The sequence below is a fragment of the Anolis sagrei genome, chromosome 1 (assembly GCF_037176765.1).
Source record: "Anolis sagrei isolate rAnoSag1 chromosome 1, rAnoSag1.mat, whole genome shotgun sequence".
NCBI classification, from domain to species: domain Eukaryota; kingdom Metazoa; phylum Chordata; class Lepidosauria; order Squamata; family Dactyloidae; genus Anolis; species Anolis sagrei.
This window is the reverse complement of record NC_090021.1, coordinates 335122829-335144429: the sequence shown is the minus strand read 5'-3', so window position 1 is coordinate 335144429 and position 21601 is coordinate 335122829. Positions and strand designations below refer to the sequence as shown.

Here is a 21601-nt window from a genome sequence, read left to right as displayed (position 1 = left end):
ATGAATCTTCAGTGCAACCATTCAAACTTCACCAACTTTTTGGTGCACACTTTTTTCTCATTTTCATCAGCAAAGACAGGAGCTCCCGGTGGCGCAATGGATTAACCTGGCAAGACCGCTGACTGACAGCAGTTCGAATCCAGGGAGAGCGGGTTGAGCTCCCACTGTCAGCTCCAGCTCCCTATGCAGGGACATGAGAGAAGCCTCCCACAAGGATGGTCAAACATCAAACATCCGGGCGTCCCCCTGGGCAACGTCCTTACAGACGGCCAATTCTCACACAGCAGAAGCAACTTGCAGTTTCTGAAGTTGCTCCTAACATGAAAAAAAAATCAGCAAAGTGAAAGAAAATAAGAGAAAACATAAAAAGACTGCCTGTAGTGATTCCATTCAGCCCCAAATATTACTTTTAGGAAGCAGTGCTTTCCAAAAATACCAAAATTTCTTGTTCTACTAACACAGATCCTTAAAGTAGAGATTTTAATTTTCTTAAAACATGAAATAAAAAGAAGGCAAAGCAAGCAGCATGTGCTCCTTCAAGCATCATGAACATCATTGTTTCATGGAATATATGAGGCAAATGACATCCAGTCAACTGACAAAACCTAACCAACCGCTGAGATCAGGCCGTTCTCATAATACAGGAAATAACACCAGCAATAAAGAGATGTGCATCAAAGCCTGGAATAATCTGTTAACAAAAATGCGCTTGAAGGCCAGTTCTCAGCATCTACATTCTGTTCATTCTCTGTTAGTATGGAATTACTGGTGCAAGCAAGATAAAAGACTATTAGCCAATTAATTGGGCTCTTCCCTTCTCTTCCATGAACATGGGCCATTTCACCATTTATATTTTACAAGATGTGTTATGTGTACATCTAACAGAGCAAATGCAATGGGAAGAAGGAAAAACTCTTGCATTACACAGGCATGTTTGTCAGTCTCAGGCTTGGTCACAGTTCTCTGGTGAGTAAATACATGTGGCAAACAAAGCTGACTGTCGAGTAATGTGAAACAGTTCCCCCCAAACTACTTATATGTTTTTTTCCCTGATGGGAGTGGGATCACACACAAAGACCCAAGCATCCCCTTATTAAGAACCACAGTGAAAACAGCAATTCATATTTTGATGTAAACAAGAATGCTTCAGCTTCAAGGTGATGAACTTAACACAGACAGTAGCTTACAAAATTCACCAATAATGTGATTTTCTGTGGTAGGATGGACACTACTACTTACACAAGAGGTTAACCAAAACTGAACAATGCATACATCTGAAATTGTCCTTGTGATATGGCTTAAATCAAATTAAATAAATCTCTTTCTTGAAACTCTGTGCCTTGCTCTCAGCCACAATAACAAATTCAGGTTAATAAAAGTTTACTTTCTGTAAATGTCAAGCATAAGGGATTTATGGTCCTCAACATGTTGGATTACAACTCCTATTATCTCTCTCCATTAGATATGCCTGGGTAAGACCTACAACCAAGCAATGTCTAAAAAGACATTTGAGGTCAGGGGTGGACAAAATGCCGTCTCCAAATGTATTTATTTATTTACTCCATTTATATACCGCTTTTCTCAGCCCTTGGGCAACTCAAAGCAGTTAACAATAGCAAAATTCTATGCTCAGAACATCATAAAAACCGTTAAAAACAATTAAAACAATAGCATTATAAACAATCAATTAAACATCAATATAACATCTCATTAGCATCTCATAGATAGAATCAAGATCCAATCTCATAATCCATTGTTCCCTATTCCTATATTCATTACATTGCCTATTCAAATGCCTGCTCGAACAACCAGGTCTTCACTTTCCTCCGAAATGCGAACAGGGAGGGAGCCAATCTAATTTCTGTAGGAAGGACGTTCCACAGCTGAGGGGCCACCACTGAAAAGGCCCTGTCTCTTATCCCTTCCAGACGTACTTATGATGCAGGCGGGACCGAGAGCAGGGCTACGTGTATGTAAGTATGAGTCTTGGTACAGGAGTCTGTTTGAATGAAGTACCCTTAAAGATTCAAATTTAAATTTGGGATGGTTAACATGAATGTAGAAATACATTTTAATTTGTGTATTTTATATAATGTTTATGATGATTATGTGTTTTAGCTATGTTGTAACCCTCCTTGAGCCACAAGGAGAGGCTGGTAATAAATAGAATGATAGAATAATAGAGTTGGAAGTGACCACATGGGCCATCTAATCCAACCCCCTGCCATGTAGGAAAAGCGCAATCAAAGTATCCCTGACAGATGGCCATCCAGCCTCTCTTTAAAAGTTTCCTAGGAAGGAGCTTCTTCTACACTTCAAGGCAGGGAGTTCCACTGTTGAACAGCTTGTACAATCAGGAAGTTCTTCCTAATGATCAGGTGGAATCTCCTTTCCTGTAATTTGGATCCATTGCTCCTAGTCCTAGTTTCAAGGGCAGCAGAAAACAAGTCTTCTCCCTCTTTCTTATGACACCCTTTCACACATTTATACTTGGTGATCATGTCGCCTCTCAACCTTCTCTTCTGTAGGCTAAACATGCTCAGTTCTTTAAGATGCTCCTCATAGGGCATGGTTTCCAGAACTTTAATCATTTTAGTTGCCCTCCTATGGACATCTTCCAGATTGTCGATATCTCTTTTGAGCTGTGGTTCTGAGAACTGGACACAGTATTCCAGCTGACATCTAACCAATGCAGAATACAAAGGCACCATGGCTTCCCTCAATCTAGACTCTAGATGATGAATGGCTATTGTTCAATAATGTTTAATTCATTTTTCTTTTAAAAAACAAATTAGGCAAGGTGTTCCTAATTAGTTGTTTTCAGCTCAACTGGAGGTCTGTCCCTATTGGCTTGTGAGAAGGCCATGATAACTTTTAACAAAACTCTATCCGATGTATGAGCTGATATTTTAAGATCTGGTGAAAATTCTTTCTTTCCAATTAATTCTGTATATGATGCATTACGTTGCATACTCTACATTGTATCACCACTATTTAAACTTCACTTCTTAACTAAACATTTGGTTTCTGTTAGCATTAAGAAATCCATGAATACTATTTCTTTAAGCTTTTATATGCCAGGTGCTTTAGAAGTCCATTCACTTGGAATGTCCTCTAAAACAAAGACAGATTCATTGTACTTATTGCTACCAGATGTTGTTTTTCAGCTGGTTATTTTGTTTAACAGATGAAAAAGCTTTGAAAAATTGGAATAGTGAGAAATGGTATTTTGAAGTTATTTTATATTTTAAATTTAAATTCTCAGATTGATTTACAGCTCCTCTGAGACAGCCATATATGAGTGTCAAAGTCTATTAATTCTGGGTTGTTGGCTTGCCCTGTTGTTGAAATGATATAAAGCCTGCAGAATGTACTGCTTACAAATCAAAATACATCCACTTTGTATTACAAACACAAAATGAACATAATTAATTTGATAGTCCAAATTAAAGAGAGTAAAATAATTCAGGAAAAAATATAATAGAGGCACAATTGATTTAACACAGAGGCATCATGGAGGCCAACTTGGGGTGCATGTACACTGTCCAATTGATGCAGTTTGACACCTTTTTAACTGGTATCACTCTTCGGCAGAGAAAACTGAAGGCCTTGCAAATCTACAACTCCTATGATTCCATAGCACGAAGCCACAACAGCTGAAGTGGTGTCAAACTGCAAAGCTTATTTTGTTTAATGTATTGTCGAAGGCTTTCATGGCTGGAATCACTAGGTTTTTGTAGGGTTTTTTGGGCTATAGGGCCATGTTCTAGAGGCATTTCTCCTGACGTTTCGCCTGCATCTATGGCAAGCATCCTCAGAGGTAGTGAGGTCTGTTTGAAAGCCCTTATTTTGTTTGTTTGCTATCCTAAAGCATTAAGGGATGCCAATTTTGTAACTAATCAATAGCTTTTTGGCAATAATTATGTTCTTGTACATGACCATCTCTCATGAGAATTTTGGTAGCACCTTTAAAGGTCTCTGTCTCGATAGCTGTCTCTGAACAGTTTTGACTCTCAATGGAAAATCAATTAGTGTCAGATTCAATTCATAGTGTCTTGAAACTATACAGTTATGTGATAAGACTCATCTTATTACAATATTGTGCCAGTGCTAGTGTGTGCTAGAGCTCAGCTTTCTTATGTTAAATACTGTCACTTTATTTATAGAGAAGATGTATTATAAAACTTATATAGTAGAGTCTCGCTTATCCAACCTTCCCCCAATTCAACGTTCAGTATTATCTAATGCAGTCTGCCTCCTGCCTGGATCCACAGCTGTTTCAATACATTGCGATGTACAGTAATTACTACATAACATTACTGTGTATTGAACTGCTTTTTCTGTTGATTTGTTGTAAAACATTATGTTTGTGTGCTTAATTTGTGAAATCATAACGTAATTTGATGTTTAATAGGCTTTTCCTTAATCCTACTTATTATCCAACATTTTCACTTATCCAGCATTCTTCGAGCCCATTTATGTTGAATAAGCGAGACTCTACTGTATATTATTTTTTCATTTTCCTGCCTGGATTCTAAAATGTATTTACACATATGCACAATTTCCAGCATTTACTTTATGTAACTAAAAACATGCTCTTCTGTTCCAGAAATAGTAATGCTCACAAAAATGGAACAAAGGAGAGACCATTACAACTATTTGGTCGCAATATCTATGAAAATTGAACCCTAGATTTCCTTATTGTTGTCCTTATTGATTTCCTTATTATTCAGTTAATGAAGTAGATGTGTTCCCGATCATTGCTTTTACTAGAGGGGGTAAAAATAGCATGGGAAGAATAGGAATAGGTTCCTGCTCCATAAAGGAAAAGGTCAGTTCAACAACTTTCAGGAAAGTTTTTCTTAACTAAAAATACATACATATTAAATGAAACAGTCACAAAATAGGTAAACTGTATAATAAAAGAAAAAATATTTTAAACTTTCTAGAGATTGTTTGAAAACTTGGTCCAAAATCCATGTAGATATTATATTTTTCTTTCTTTCACCAGTCTCGGCTTTCTGATAATTACTATTTTGGTGGCTAAACTTTAAAAAAAAACCATGCTGGTAATAACTGCCAAGGCTTATCTGCTTTCCCCTATCCTCTGTGTTTTTCTATTCACACAATGTAATAATGGATCAGGGGGCAGCTGGTGTGTTTACCTTGTCTGTTGCAGGGAGGCACACATAACTACAAATGAGCACAGGAGAATCCCATTATTTTCCAGCTCAAACTTTATTGTAGGATTGACTGCAGATGTCTGCCTTGCCCCAACATCAAAAACCTGTGTTTTTCCAGCCCTCTTTTACAATCCTCTATATAGTCAGGCTGCAAAACAACCAAACAAAAAAACTTTCCACCTAGTCTAGATTAAGAGGAAGCAGGGCAGGAGTAAAGAGACTTTATGAAAGGGAGCTTTTTTCAAAGGCTTTGTTAACTGAGCTATGCATGTCTGCCAAGGGATCTTGTAGCGCCTTAGAGACTAACTGAGAGAACCAAGTTAGTAGCTTAACGTTAATAAACTAAGTTTGGTTCCTCAGCTGCATGGAGTGAAATGCCTATGAACAGTTTTAATAGGCAGTCTGAGGTATCCATGTAATTTAAGATGCTTGTTAGCCAAATATCAAAAACTAATATTAGGTTGCTGTAGGTTTTTCGGGCAATATGGCCATGTTCTAGGGGCATTCTCTCCTGACGTTTCGTTTTTTAATACCTGATGAACCAACCTGGACACAGAATATTATTTGAGAACACAGAAATGCTAGATCACTCAAACAACCACCATGTCAGACTATACAGAGAAGCCATTGAAATCCATAAGCATGTGGAAAATTTCAACAGAAAGGAGGAAACCATGAAAATGAAATCTGGCTACCAGTATTAAAAACTCTAAAATTACATCAGCAAAACAACAGAGAGGAAACAATCAGGGATAGCTAATCACCTCTCAACAAAAGATTCCCCCAGGCACTAACAAGCCACACCAAAAAACTGCCAGGCCATCAAATGCTAATCAAGGTGACCAATTGAAACATTCACACCTAGCTCCAACAGGTAAGAGTTCTTTGTCCCACCCCGGTCATTGCACAGATATATATAAACCCAATTTTCCTAGTTCCAACAGACCTCACTACCTCTGAGGTTGCTTGCCATAGATGCAGGCAAAATGTCAGGAGAGAATGCCTCTAGAACATGGCCATATAGCCCGGAAAAAACCTACAACAACCCAGTGATTCCAGCCATGAAAGCCTTCGACAATACAAAAACTAATATTGTTTTAACTTGTTTCAGCAGTCCCCTTTTTACTTGAATAAACACCAGTTGTTCTCATCATCTCCCTCTATGTAGGCAACTCCAGTATTATTGTTGTGTGCCTCCTGTTGACCCTATCCTGAAGGGGAGTGGGTTGGGACGGTTGTGCAAGATCTATTCAGAATAGTTTGCCATTGCCTTTCTCAAAGACACAGCAAATATCATTTATTGAAGGTCAGCCCTAGAGTTTCTATAAGCAGGAATTCGAGTCCTAATCTCCAGCAGTCAACCAACTGAACTACACTGGCCCCTCACAAACCAGATATGAAATTACCACATTTCAACAGACGTATTTTGCTATGGTCCATGTCTACTTTGCTGTCAATGAATTTTACTTCGACACATGCATGTAGGATTATATCTGTATCAACATGTTTGGGAAGCAGATGTGATCATGAATGAACATGTTTTGTGATCATGGGCAAGTCATTTAAATATTCAAAACGGTTGTTGGGCATAGTTCAGTGATGTGGGAGATGGGGCAGGTACAGAAATGTCCATAAAACCAATTTTCCTATATTTCTCCATCCTTCCATTCCCTGCAGATATGGAACTTGTGTTTTCAGACCGATCAAGCATTTACAGATTACTGCCTGCACTCACACTATAGTCCATAGGGGTGGAATAGAAATTTGACAATTTCCTGACTGAGGGTGCTTCCAGGCAGCACTAAACCACCGGTTTTAAACAGGGGCAAAAAATCCCGGAACTTCAGACGAGGTCCACATTCAGACCTGTTAGTCCCAGGATTTCTGCCTCCATTGTCCAGACTTGAGGCTTTGCTGTGAGATTTAGAGGCTTCTAAGATGGCCACCTCAGGACTTCTGACAAAAACTTTAGCAGGTTTTTTAAAAAAAAAAACCTGAGATGCAGAAATGCGGATACGCGGAAGGCCGGATATGTTCCATTCTTTGTCTTGGCCAGAGAAACTGTGTCTTCCACACGTTTCATGAAGTTTATGGGACACAAACAAAGTTTTTGCCTTCTACTCACATGTCACCTTCTTTTTAGGAACCGACCAATCAGGGACAAACTTAGATAAAAAATCCCGTGATTTCCAATTGCAGGAACATATAGACATTCAAAGATGCAGATATTAGGTTCAAAACCACGATATTTGCACACCTGGAAATTGTGCATATTTTGCCTTTTGTAGCAATTGCTTCCGTGTTTGCAGGGAATGGCATCTGGTTATCCTCCTGTTTGCTACGGAAGCTCCTGGAATAAAGGTGCTGTTTGGACGGGCCCTGAGACTCAGACAGAGTTTAAATTCCTTTCCTGCTGATACATCTGCACCTGCCTATCCTTCCATCTTGTGCCAACAGTTCCAGCCCATCACTGCATTTACCACCTATTGATAGGGAAAGGGTTTAGAATTTGACAACAGAACACGTGAGGTGAAAAGATGATCAGCAGGAAAGATGTATAAACTCTGGCTGAGCCTTAGTGGTAGGAAGGTGGTAAATGGATGAGTCCTCCTACGGGGGTTGAGAAGGGCGGGGTAGAAATAATTGCAATAAATAAATAAATAAATTTTGACAACACATGGAATAAGAGATAGTGGGCAACTGAATGAGTGGGGCAGAGAGGCTGACTAATGTAGAAACAGCTGCCAATTAGTGAATAATCAGATCTGTGAAAGCAAAACCTGTAAATGTGGAGTGGCTGATTGTACATACACTTTGAATTGAAACTCAGAGTCAACAGGAGAGAGGAACACAAGCAATGTTGTGCAACAGGAAAAAACTGAAGCTGTGGCTTTGCAATTTGAATGTTGCACAAATTGCATTTTATGTAGCAGGAAAATTATCTCGGGGTTGACTGAAACTGCAGCCTTGTCTGGTTTGAATGTTGTTCAGTTTCACTGGGAAAGATAGATAACCAGTTCAGGTGACAGATGCACAATCAGGATGGTAGAGATGGGGATAGTGGTCAGGCCAGGGGTGGTCAGCTAAAAGAAGCCCAAAACTAGCACCTTCCCTGGGTGCTTTTCACAAGGTGTTCTCAGGAGCCCAAGTACTACAGCTTTGATCAGTAATCCTCTTCCCTTTGGTTCAGGTTGGATTATGGACAGCACTTGAATGAACAATTCGGGAACAAATGTATTAATTAATTTTGCTTATACACAAAGATGTGTTGCTAGGAAACAGATCTGGTCAATTTGCCTTGGCCAGTTCATGGGTGGCTGAGCACTGTTCCTATGAAGCAGTCTCTGTTCTGTAACTAGTTTTCAAGTTGATATCTATTTTAGCAGTTGTGTACAAGTCTTGTACATTAGAATGTGGTTGCTTCATTTATAAGTTGTGCTGTGTGAAGCAAATGTTAATCTGTTAAACTTGTATTTCAACAAAATAGTCAAATACTTTTGTCTCTAGACCCTAGAGAAGATATTGGAAAACTGCACAGTTAATTACAACTTGATCTGGCTGTGGAAATACATTATCGAAAGAGCTAATGAAAATTTTCATATTAGTAATGAAAATTTCTAAACAAACAGGTTCTCTTCTGGTGCCATTAAAATGTTTGAACACTGGGTAGGTCTGTCTTAATTCTAGCTTAAAATAATTACCATTAATCTTTTAAGGTGCATTGCTGAGGTTTTTGAAAGTCTTTGAGTTACAGTAGGTTCTCAGTTAACCAAAACTCAAGCAACCAGAATTCTCAAATAGAAAAATTATATGTTAAATACAGATTAAAATATTATCAATTTGTAATGGAAATGTTCAATTAGTTTTTTATTTGTTTTAATTACTATTTCAATACTAATATCAAGTTGATACAAGGTTTATTGTATGGGATAGTATGGGGTAGGCCTATTTTTAATAGTAACTCCCAAGCAACCAAAAACTACATTTATTTTGCATTTACTAGTACTATGGGTGCCAGTTAACTGAAAGTCTCCAGTACCTGGAAAATGCATCTGTTTTTCTGAGAGTTGTTCAAAATTCAGTACCTTGATTTTTTTCCCATGTAAATTACTGTAGGTTTTGAGGAAAAAAGCTATGAAGCGACCAGATATATGGTTAAGTGAGAAGCAGAAAGGGAAGCCCCTTTTCAAGAAAATAAATTCTTGTTTTCTGCTTGAGATGGGCTTCTTTCTTAGCTCCGAGCCCATGAGGTTTCCATGGCAATGTTCTTTTTGCTAAAGGTTACTAGAAAATTACACTTAATGGCTGTATCAGCAACACAGATCAATTTCACTTCCCACATTTGCAGTAGTCTTATAACATGGAAACGGCAATTCTGTTGAATTAATTTTCAACTTGTATGTACGTTGGGTAATGAAGTAGGAGGATCCTTTATATAAACGGAGACAATGATTCAAACACAGATCTTCCTTTTCCCCTCAACACTCAACTTATTGTATTAAATGTGTAGCCAGACTTTTAATATATCAGCTGGACATAAATTCCATGGTTATAATGTGCCTCAAGGGTGCTTGGGATAACCTAAGCCTTTGCACTTCCTTGTTGGTCTGTGACCCGCAAGGACGCCAAGTCTATCATGTGCCACCAGAGTAATGTGAGAGGTGTCATGAGAGACGATCACGTACAAATATTTAACTGTTGCCAAAAAGCGATTGTTTACAGAATTGGCATCCCTTAATGCTTTAAGATAGCAAACACAGAGCTCTGTTAAAAATTAGCTTCTTTTTTATTTCAAGCTTTGTAAATCTAGCACTCCAATGGATTATATCATAATATAGGATCTGTCCCCTCCTTCACTGTAATGGATTTTGAGGCTGGGATAAACTCAATGCTCACCAAAATGAGCTGTTCAGCAGTGGAACTCTCTGCCCTGGAGTGTGGTGGAGGCTCCTTCTTTGGAGGCTTTTAAGCAGAGGCTGGATGGCCATCTGTCGAGGGTGCTTTGAATGCAATTTTCCTGCTTCTTGGAAGAAAGAGGTTGGACTGGATGGCCCAACAGGTCTCTTCCAACACTATGATTCTCTATATCCACAAATTCAATAATCCACAGCTTGAAAATGTTTTTAAAAATCCACAAAAGAACCCTGATTTTGCCAATTATGTAAAGAATACATATTACTACTATATAATGGGCCTCAATGGATATTAGTAGTCATAGAAGACCCTAAAATCAAACCCAGAAGACAAAAGGATATGTTCCCTCCTTCATTGTAATCAAAACAATTGTCTTATGGAATCATGCAAACCTGAGGATGCTAGCTAGATAAAGGCAAATACCTTTGTAACTTCCAAGTTACCAGAACAGCTAAGTAATCCATAAGGACAGCCTAAACTTCATAGTCTAAAATATGATAAGCAGTCCAGTCATGAAGAATCCTCATGTGCTAATATATCAGCAGAATACCAATTCTGCCTAAATACCTTAAAGGCATCGGATCCACCTCTGATTATTCCTTGCCTAAGAAACCCCTATGAAATTAATGAGATTGCAATAAATTGACAGGTGTCTTGAAGGCTCTCTCTTTTTCAAACGCACACATACACACACACACCAATTCTTTATGATCTATTTCGATCAGGGAACTTTGTCACAATGAAGTCAGGCTTTGATCGTGCCTTCAGGAGACAGTCAAATTTAATCAAAAAGCCCAGAGGTGAAACAAAGACTCTAATCAATTCCCCCACCCAAGAGCGTTGAATCCTTTCTTAGAGAGTGTAGTTCATTCTTAATAATCATTTCCTTTCCCTGCACCTTGTAACAGCCTTTAAGCCCAATTCCTCTTTGGAATTGGAACTCAATGAATTTAGATGCACTTTTGTTCTGATTTAAGACCCTCTTAGGGACTGTCTAGCATGCTGACCATTCCTCATAGAATCATAGAGTTGGAAGAGACCTCATGGGCCATTCAGTCCAACCCCCTGCCAAGAAGCAGGAAAATTGAATTCAAAGCACCCCCAACAGATGGCCATCCAGCCTCTGTTTAAAAGCCTCCAAAGAAAGAGCCTCCACCACACTCTGGGGCAGAAAGTTCCACTGCTGAACAGCTCTCACAATCAGGAAGCTCTTCCTGATATTCAGATGGAATCTCCTTTCTTGAAGTGTGAAGCCATTTTTCCACATCCTAGTCTCCAGGGCAGCAGGAAACAAGCTTGCTCCCTCCTCCCTATGACTTCACATATTTATACATAGCTATCATGTCTCCTCTCAGTCTTTTCTTCTGCAGGCTAAACATGCCCAGATCTTTAAGCCGCTCCTCATATGGCTTGTTCTCCCTTGATCTATGATTCTATGATTCTAAGCCCTGCTCTCACACTTCAGAGGAAGGCAAAGACAACAATCCATCTAAATAAATCTTGCCAAGAAAACCTTGCAGTAGATGCACGTTAGGGTCACCACAGATCGGAAACAACAAGGGACACAGAACAACAAAAAAAATCTTGCACAAAACATTACTACCTTGTAAACTCAAAGAGAGCTTGTAAGCCACTCACTGCTACATTTATACAATTATAGATAATGAATGCCCATCACATATAGATATCTACTCATATTGCATACATTGTCTATTTTGTTACTTTGAAAGCATTTGTACAATAAAAAACCCCATGAAAGTTCTGTACCATCATCTAGGTTCTTGAAACACATTTCCAGGAGTAAGCAAAGCATTCTGACCGATCTTTTGGAATTAGGAGATACGTTTGCAACATATCTGTCGGCAAACAGTTTGATTCAGGTTCAAATCTCTCCCTCACTCCCCCCCTCTCTCTTTTTACAAAAGTGGAAGTTGAGATAAGACACAAATTAACACAAAGATGGAAAAATATAAAACTGGTTTGCTGACAACATCAAGAACAAGTGCCATTTGTTGTGTATGTGCATACAATGCTTTCCATAAATTCCATAATATTCAATTTATATCTGGACTTTCTCCTCTTATGGGACTCAAGTGGTCTTACACTAGATTAAAACATACTGGAGAAAGCTGGAATGTAAATGAAATAAGCAAACAAACAAACTATAAAGTACAGAAGTTTAAAACCCATTAAACAAACAGTAGTATTAAATTTTTTAAATATATTAAATATAATATAAAGATTGTTCTGACATACTCAGTTGAACACAACAGTTCTGTTTGACACGGGAGCCGATCTAGCCTTCCGTGTCATTAATGAGCAAATCTGTGGTGGGAATGGGGCAGAGAGAAAGCCCTTCATCAACGATTTTAAGGTTCAGGTACGTCTTTCAACTGGATACAGACTGGGAGCATGTGGAACGCACCAATGTCATTGAGGCCTGTTTATCTATATCACTAATTCGTTCAGCTATTATCTTCATTGTCTTTTTGTACTCAAGAATCCTCAGGATATTATCTGAAAGCCCCAGCTGAATTAACTTCTATTTTATTTCAATACACAATTCAAAGTGCTGGTTTAGACCTACAAAGGCCCATATGGATTCAGTCCAGACAATCTACAAAACCATATCATTCTCTCCTTATCCCAAACCAAACTTTGCTTCTTTTGGGGAAAGGGTGAAAGGGGACAAGGAGAAGATTTCTCTTTAGTCCTACCACCATTGACATATTTGATAAAGACAAGGTTCATCCTGATGGCTACTTCCAGATTATAGTTCTCCTTATCATGGTATGCTAGGCTTTTTAGCTTTTAAATCTTGTCGTGATACAAATTGAATTTCCCTTATCTGAAATCTTTGGGATCAGAAGTGTTCTGAATTTCAGATTCTGGAATACATATATTTTGCATATACATATGTAATGCAATATCTTGGATATGGGACCAAATTGGAAAATGAAATTCATTTATGTTTCATAAATGTTATATACAAATAGATTGAAGCTAATGTATATAATGTCTTTAATAATTGTGCACGAAATAAAGTTTGTGCATACTGAACCATCAGAAAACAAAGGTGGCACTATTTCCACCATCCATGTGGAAAATGTCAAATTAGAGCACTTCAGATTTTGGAATTCCAGATAAAGGATACTCAATGTGTTTTTATTTGGGTTTGGGGTGGGAAAGGATAATATTTCAATAATTTACGTATTTAGTATTATTGTGAATGAACCTGAGATAAGGAAGAAAAAGAAGGGAAAAGAACAAAAGAGACAAAAATGTTACTGAATTAATAAAATAAGCCAACTAACAGAAATGTGTAAATGCTCATCCTCTTCCAAACGAAAAATAAGTGTAGTAAAAGAAAGCAGAAGAATGTATGCTGAAGTTGATAATGGTCACAGATAAGTCCAAGTATGTTTATACCAAACATCAGTACCCTGAAGATTAAGAAAACATGAGGCATGTATTTGTAAATAGATATAGTAGCAGTATAATCATGTTGTTGCCATGTTAAGAGATCAGCTTTAATTCTCTGGCAAGATGGATTAATGTTTGCAAATTTGAAGTCTTTCAGAAATAAGCCTCTCTGAAAGATTATGAAACGAGTGAGGGTTGTTTTGTGCACAAGGTCCTCAACAGAAGACAGTGACAGAGGGGACAATTCAAGGATGAAAGGGAACAAATGAAAAGCTTTGTAACCCATCAACTACTTACAATATAAAGTATGTGTCTTCCCATCCATTGTCGACTTATAGCAATTTCATACAATATTCTTAGACAAAGAATACTTAGAAGTGGTTGAACATGGACCTCATCTGACTATAGCTGACAACACTTGGTATTTCATAGCAGTCTCTCAAAAAAATAACCCAGACCTAAATCTTAACTTCCAAGATTAGATGGGATGTAACACAGAATTCCTTTAACACAGAATTTACAACGGCTTTTTGAAAATAGTTTTAACTTGACCAACTCTGCATGTTTTCCCTGCTGAAGTTTCACAGCAAACATTCACTTTGATTAGCTCTGAGAGATCAAGCGAGGATTGAAAGCATGCCAGCAGTTATGACCAACATTTATAAGTAAATAAAAATACAGAGCTGTACAGCAATTTTCCAGCCTGCACTTTCATAGATTTGGAGTTGTTGGCCTAAGGATCAGGTTATGTTCTCCTCCAGTTGGCTGTGCTATATTAATTTTTGCCAATTCTCTTTTCAAGATGAAAAGAAAGAAGGTAATTTAAAGTCTAGATCTGTCCTGGTTGTGTAAGTCATATCAGCTTAGTGCAATTCTGAGCAGACTCTTAATTTGCCAACATTCAGGATTCTGTGTTTGCTTTTCTACACTGAGTGCTTGGATTCTGTTCATTACTTTGAACACATTTATTGTATTTATTGTGAAGACTTAGTATAGGAGACAAGAGAACAAAAACAGTTCAGTATACGATAGTTACAGCCTAAGCTCCTGACACTTTATAGCACTTGTAAAGCTGCAATGTAAATAATGGATTGGGTTTTTCTCTCATGTCTTCATGAACGGATTGAGTTTTTGTAGCGGTGTGGATCAGTTATGGGAGCATACTGCCATTTATCATACAGATGACTTATCTGGTTGGAAGCTAGTATTAGAAGAAAAAAATGACAGTGAAAATGATAGTTTTGAGCAACGGCAGCTATAAGGCACAGCATGCATCCTACACTTAAGTGAAGCAACATAACATCTAAACAATATCTGCAAAGTCAGGGGACAAAAGAAGAAAATGCTTAGAAATGGTTTCTAACATATAATTTATTGGTATTTTATATTGTCTACTTCTATTCATGTTTTCTCAAACAAATTTCACTGTAGATATATTTACTGACCCAATCAGCCTAGTACCATCTACTAAACAGACTAACAGATACTTCTCCAGGGTTTCAGGCACTGGTATCTGTTGATGCCAAAGAATGAATGTGGGTCTTTTGGCTGCAAACTCATGAGCTATGGCCCCTTCTTCAAGTGCCTTTCTTTACTTGCCACTTTAATTAACAGGTTTATAAAACAAGAAACATTTTTCAGATTGCAAAGTTTCACAATCTAAAACCAAACATAACCTCAAATTGTGATATGAGAAATTACAAACTATACCGTGAATTTTCCAAACACTATGAACTGCATAAAGTAAGATTTCTTAAAATTAAATAATGAGCAACCTAAAAAACTACAATGAAATCTTACACATCATATTTTAGAAGCCTCTCAGGTTCCTCTTCTATTAAAAAAAAAACCATCAGCACCAAGCCTGAAAAACACAGAGACAAGGAATAATTGCAGCTGTTCCATAACAAAAGATTACCTTTAATCTGCAGTAATTATTCTCGTTTCATCTGCAAGAATTAGTTCTTGTTCTTATTAACTGCCTTTAAGTCGATTTCAACTGGCTGAGACCTCAAGACATCTTGCAAGTATTCAGATGTTGTAGATATAACTGAATTGTTTCTTTTTCAGTAGAAGACAGACTCAAAATTTAGGTTGTGCATGAGAAAGAAAGAGCACTCCAACAGAATAGTGTGCTTTTTAGATTCCCTAAATGACCAATTTGTCTAATTTGCATTCAAATGACAATATATACTCATTATCATCACAAAGATTAAACTTATCCATCACACACTGTACCAAAAAGACATAAAACAACAATATGTTTTTGTCACCTGTGCTCCTTGTCTTTACTACAAAGTAATGCTCCAGAAAAAAAGCACTGTATACAACTCAAAATTCAAGAAAATCTTATGTATCATTGGTATTAGGTTTTTATTTAGGTCATCACTTTGCCAGAACAATACCAAGAAACAATAAATCAGAGCTACTGTCAATATCTAGTTTTCTGAGATCTACTAGAAACCTGTACAATGAAACAACAAAAAGAAGACAAAATACAACATCCTTTTATGACACTCCTTCACCTAAGAAAGCAAGCAAATAAAAATGATATCTTTTTCTGAAAACAGAATCTCTCTTAAGGGCTTGTGCAATCCAGGTAAACCGCAATCCAGTTTGGCGTTCCAGATTTTGATGGTGGTCCCGATCCATTTTTGGAGAGCACCCCAAATTTGGGAGGACAGAAATCCGTTTTTGATCCAGGAAGCCGAAAGATTTGTTTTCTATCCGGCCCATTATGGCAAGGACTTCCCAGGCTCCCTTTCCCATTATTTAAGGCATTGTTTGTCCTTATATCCTTCATTAAGACCTTGATTAAAAGCATCAAAGTTAAGATAAAAATTTTCTGTGATCCTTTCTGTCTGTAGAGGAAACCAGGTTTAATGCTTCATTAAAACTACTTCTACTCTAGAGGAGATGGAAGCTGCAGACATACGTGCTCTCTCCCTTCAGCAGGCAGTTTTCCAAGGCATTTTAAGGAGGATTCCCACTTCCCAGGGAAGGAAGAGGGATTGACCTGGAGGTTTTCTACTTTGCGCTTCCTTTAAAAAGCCATCTCTTCTCTCTTGATTTGGAGGCATTGGAGTGGTGCCTTTCCTCCCCTCAAACTTTTCCTTCCAGCAGCTGTCTTCCTACCCACACTCCATTGTTCTCTTGCAGCAGGTAAAAAAATGGTGGCTGAACCCATGTCGTTACGGGCTTTCAAATCAACTGAACAAGCCAATACATATGCTTATTACTAAGTAACATCATAAGTGTCATGCATACTTGGGATAAAGTAGAAACAGGCACAAAGGGTCACCGCCGGGGTGGAACTTAGACCCTACCACAGTTGCCAGAATTTGGGAATACAGTGGGTCCTTGGTATCTGCTTGGGTTTGGTTCCAGGATACCGCCTTCATACCAAAACCCAGGTCCCACAATATACAACGGTGTAATAAAATAGTGATGCTTACATGAAACAGCAAAATCAAGATTGCTTGTGTATATTGTTATGTTTGGAATATTTTCAAACTGGGAATAATTTATTCCATGGATAGAAGATCTGTGACTACCATAAAACAGCTGTAATATCTTGTTACAAATAATGCATTAAAACTAAAATACGGGCTAAAATTATGATCATTTTCCCATTTCAACATTATGGAGGAATTGTGCCATTTACAGAACAGTGAGTAATGGTAGTTGAAAGTAATAATTGCTCCAAATCCGCGGGGGGGGGGGGGGGAGTCTGCCATCTCCATTTCTGAAAACTGACCTCTGTTTCTCTTTAAACCAATATGTAAGCTGCTTGGATACATGCGCAGTTTCCCTGCAAATCTAAAAGTACTCTGGGAGGCCTACCAAAAGTTTTATTTGGCTTAAGGGGCACATGAACAAAACGGCACTCTCTAACTTGACGCCTTCCAGAGACCTTGGGCAAATTGTGTGAAATTTCAGAAATTTAAGTGCAAGCAGTAGCCAACAAGAACAAGCAGCATGGTACGCAAGGGAAGCATTCACAACTAGTGCCTTAATTTTAAAGTCATGCTTTCAAGCTCCATTTCTACCTACTACAGTCATTCAACCTGGGCGCAGTCCTATTCACACACTTCAACTTTGTCAAATTTCATGGCCATGCCAGGATGTTAACTGAATGCTCAGAACCAGCATCTAACTTCAAGTCACCTGTCAACATACAGCAACCCCATGAAATGCTGTGTATCAGGATTATAACTATGCAATAATGGTCATGTCACATACACCTCAGAAGGGACACTCATCAAGAAAGCATGTAAACATACTGTTCTTTTAAAACTGAAGAGAATTCTTCCCTTATTAGCTACACAGCCCTAGAAAACAAGGTTTTATTTAGGAATGAGGCTGAAGGGATTAAACCAAATCCACACAGAAAAGCAGATTCAGTGGGCTCTTTGTTTATCTGCATTTGCTGTGCACTCAGCAAAGTATTGGTCCAGAAATCGGAGGTACAATGAGAAATTGGCTTTCAGCAGTGATTTATCTAGCTGACAAGATTTTGACAAGCTGAATGTTAGAGTTTCTGAAGCCATTTGTGATGGGTCTATTGTGTCTAAAGCAGCAACTTTCCAGAGATACTTTGTGTCATAACTCACCAAATAAGAATATATATTTGCCTTGCACCTTTCTATACAACTGATCAGATACAGCACAAAATGTTCTCAAGTATTCTATCAATGTCATTTATTCATGTGCACGAACTTAACATTTTGTCTGTCACTCTGAAAAACATCATCTGCCATTCCTCTATGCAAAATCGTAAGATAGTGGTCCAAATCAACAACAGAGCATCAAAGACATTCCCTTTTAAGATGGGACATACCCAAGTGCAATCAATCTATATGGAATCCAGGGTTTGTTAGAAGATTCTTTCAATGTCTATTTTTAAATTATGGAAATTATGGTAAAATTATTTTTGTTTCTTTTTTAAATATTCATTGAAGTGTGGTAAATTCTGCTTACATTGATCTTTAGCACGAACATTCCTATGTCTCTAAGTCTCTTGTGAATGCCAAAATCCTATTCTGAAAGTGTTTACTATCACCCTGGAAGTTATTTTCAAGAACAAAACATGGTTTCTCACACCTTTATGTTTACTCTGGAAACCATTTTACTACGTAACATGCAAAAGTAATTCCTTGCCCTTCTCATTTAGTATCAGGCACCTCAAGTTTCCAGAAAAGCTGTCCAAAAGCTTTGGAGGTTTTTAAAGCATTCAAATCTGTTTTGCACTTGAGAAAAAGGCCTAGTTGTAAGACATTTCATCACTGTTCTCTGGGCAAGCATCCAGAAGCCATACCTTACACAGCAATTTGGAAAGCACAAAAGCTCTTTCATAAGGGTTCAAAGAAAGTGCAAGAGAGTTATGTTAAACCTAGCATCTCTTTCCACCTCCATGTTCCAAAATACAAACTAGCAAAGCATTTTAATTACCCTCCCTCACTAATTTTTTATTATCTTTGTAAGAACAAAAGCCACTGCTCTGCATATTAAATTCAAGGTGCACAAAATACGAAGAGAATGAAGTTGTTTTAGTAACAAGATGCCTGAGGCATGCCCAAAATGCTTTTGGCAGGTGGTTAGCTACTGCAGAATCCAGATGTCAGAAATACGTTTCTCCTTTTCTATTTCCCTCTTGGACCGAAAGTACATAAAAGCAAGTGTCGTGCACAAAAATGTGTAATTTTAATTCCAACAGTTAACCTTTGATAGACCTTTTGACAATTCAGATGTTCAAATGAGACTGATTCTACAACATAAACAGCTAGATGTAAAATGTTTCATCCTACGTACAGTAGAGTCTTGCTTATTCTAACCTTCACTCATCCAACATTCTGTATTATCCAACACAGTATGCCTCCTGCCCAGATCCACAGCTGTTTCAATACATTGCGATGTTTTGGTGCTAAATTTGTAAATGCAGTAATTACTACATAACATTGCTGTGTATTGAACTGCTTTTCTGTCAGTTTGTTGTAAAGCATGATGTTTTGGTGCTTAATTTATAAAACCATGACATGACATTTAATAGCCTTTTCCTTAATCCCTCCCTATCTGAACATGAGGAAGAACTTCCTGACTGTGAGAGCCGTTCAGCAGTGGAACTCTCTGCCCCGGAGTGTGGTGGAGGCTCCTTCTTTGGAAGCTTTTAAACAGAGGCTGGATAGCCATCTGTCAGGGGTGATCTGAATGCAATATTCCTGTTTCTTGGCAGGGAGTTGGACTGGATGGCCCATGAGGTCTCTTCCAACTCTTTGATTTTATGATTCTATGATTCTATTATCCAACATTTTCGCTTATCCAATGTTCTACCCAGCCCATTTATGTTGGATAAGCAAGACTTTTACTGTAGTCATATATGAAGTATTCATAAGATTTAAAGGGATGGTGATGATATTCAAAGCCTTATCAACAGCCCATCTGTTGGGGGTGTTTTGAATGCGACTATCCTGCTTCTTGGCAGGGGGTTGGACTGGATGGCCCACGAGGTCTCTTCCAACTCTAGAATTCCAGGGCTTGGAGCCTCAATACTTGAAAGGATCTTCTTCCCATATATGCCTGCCTGAGGACTGAGAGAAGTCTGCCTCTACATCCCATCAGTGGACACGGGACAAAGCATTCTCAGCTGTGGTATTGCACTTGTAGGACACACTCCCCTTGGAAGTCTGACCGTCACAATCATTTGTCTCTTTTCAGAGCTAGATCAAGACATGGCTTTTTATTAAAACTTTGGGCCCTAAATTTACAAGAATTTTAAAACATGTGACTGGCTTTTTAAACTCATTTTACATATTTCAACTGGTTTATTTTATTGAGCTGTTTCATACACTTCTATCTCATCTAATCTATTGTTTGATTTTAATTATTTAACTGGTTTATATAATTCAGATCTGTTTGCCACCCTTAGTGCTCAGGGTAAAAGGACAATATTTAAATATTTAAAAAAATGAAATGCCTTGCCAGATCCCCTAGAGAGGTGAGATATCAGCCACCCACATGAATGCAACACTCATACAAACATACGTGCCACAATTAATATCACTCATACTTGATTGGAAATCAACGCAGCAATTTCACTGCAATGAGTATCTGTCAATTCTGGGGACTGTTTCAACAAATCAACCTAATGAATTTATTTACCAAATCATTTGCTGAATATTCTTCTACTTCTTACACCATTCCACTAATCACACATATTCATGAAAATCTGCAATAAAATCAAACCTAGACTTTCTATGACAAGATTTTTACCAACTGTCCTATGTATTTATTCATGTGCCTTTGATTAGGCAGTTCATCTCAGAATTTCCCGACCTATCCAACTCCTGCAATTTAACATCGTCTCTTTCTGGCACTTCTAACACTTTAATAGCCTAAGGACATTTGCCTCCTAGCCCAGCCCTTCGATTGTCACACTTTCCCTGGCTCTACTTAGGATTCATTGCACTTAGTAATTATGAACCGGACCCAGCACTTTATTTGCTCAGCCATGATAGCTTTTAATCATTTTTATAATGTTGTCTGATTTTATGTTTATTGATGTTTGATATTGCTTGTTTTCCTATGCTTATTTTAACCTATTTTCTTGGACACGTCCCTTTATAAGCCACTTTGAGTCCCTTCAGGAGATGGAGGCGGGGTATAAAATAAAGTAGTAGTAGTAGTAGTAGTAGTTGTTATTATTATTATTATTATTATTATCCTGCTTCTTGGCAGGATAATTCAGACTCAGATGGAATAAGGCTAAACCTAGGAAATAATTTGTTTAAAATTATTAATTGCCCTGTAATGTACTTTTAATGGATTATGGTTGTAAAATTCACCATTTTAATTGTTAAATGCCAATTATACCATTCATTCAAATCTAGTGTGTCACTGATTGTAATACACACCTCCGTTTTGAGGTGAGCATTAGAATTATGTGTAGCATTGACTTTAAAAGGATTCAATATCTTTAAGCTTGTGTGTTCTTTTCCATCTTCCCTTATTGGTTTATCTGTTTTCTACAATCCCATTTTGCAACAACTGAGATGACAACAACTCCTTGAAGATCAGTGGAATCT

At 37.8% G+C, this 21601-nt stretch overlaps 1 protein-coding gene across 1 annotated transcript in view; it reads right to left on the bottom strand.

The window, feature by feature from the left end:
- Positions 1-21601, bottom strand: part of PELI2 (pellino E3 ubiquitin protein ligase family member 2) — a 71770-nt gene that overhangs the window by 10159 nt on the left and 40010 nt on the right. The gene's annotated exons all lie outside the window — the stretch shown is intronic.